This window comes from Sitodiplosis mosellana, unplaced genomic scaffold (genome assembly GCF_009176505.1).
Source record: "Sitodiplosis mosellana isolate CC-2019 unplaced genomic scaffold, AAFC_SMos_1.0 Smas_scaffold_6226, whole genome shotgun sequence".
Lineage (NCBI taxonomy): Eukaryota > Metazoa > Arthropoda > Insecta > Diptera > Cecidomyiidae > Sitodiplosis > Sitodiplosis mosellana.
This window is the reverse complement of record NW_022601467.1, coordinates 2189992-2191031: the sequence shown is the minus strand read 5'-3', so window position 1 is coordinate 2191031 and position 1040 is coordinate 2189992.

Below are 1040 nucleotides of genomic sequence, written 5' to 3'. Positions count from 1 at the left end.
AATGATTTGTTAAAATTGATATCAGCTGTTTTGTGTTCGCTTTCGTCACGAGGAATTACTTCGAAAGTAGTTTTTTTATTTGATATCAGTTGTTTTGTACCCGAAATTTTTTTCTCAAAAAAACCAACTAACCCTAAATAGAGATGTCAACGGACAAAATTTTGTCCGTCCGTCCGTCCGAAAAAATTTTGGAAAAATTTGGACGTCCGGTCCGAATGTCCGAAAACCAAAATTGTTTTTCGGACGTCCGGTAGGAATGTACGAATTTCTTTTGTCCGGACGTCCGAAAAAATATTTCGGTTTTCGGACGGACGGACACCAATGTCCGAATTTTTGTCCGTGTCCGTTGACACCTCTAACCCTAAACAAACACAAAGTGGTGTGTATTGAGCCAAAGAAAATGAAACATGAAATGTTGTAGTTAAAAACCAGCATTGCCGCCTTTTTGAATAAAGCAGAATCAGCGCGTAGGTGGGAAAGCATACTTATGAGCGTGTGGAATCGAGTTCGAGTCGCACACCGGAGGAGAAAAAATTAATTTTTTTTTTCGTTAAATAAAATTTGGTTTTTGGACAGACAGATGAAATTACATTTTGTTTTGATGAAATCACATATCGCTTTTATACTAAGAAACTATCACATGTTTTGTTTTTTCATGACGAATTGTTTTGATTTTGATTTGTTCATTAAAAGTCCTTTTTTGTGTTTTTAGTTGATTGCGTGGTATAAAAAGACTTGGTGAAGGGCTGGTATCTGAAGGAATTTTATTCATCTGAACGCAAGAACACTTGGGTTATGAATCATAACTTATGATTTTGCCATTATTCACGGCAACAAAAATGAGTTTTAGTTGATTTTTGTCGATTTTTCATGTTTTTTCCAACTTCTAATGGCTATATCTCGAAAAACAGAGTTTTGCCAGATATAAGCTATATGTCAAATTTTAGCTCTAATTTGGGGCTATATTTGAGGCAATTTTGAAAAAAATCGTCGGAGCCGTTTTCGAGAAAATGGCTGATTTGTGCAAGGCTAGGTGACCA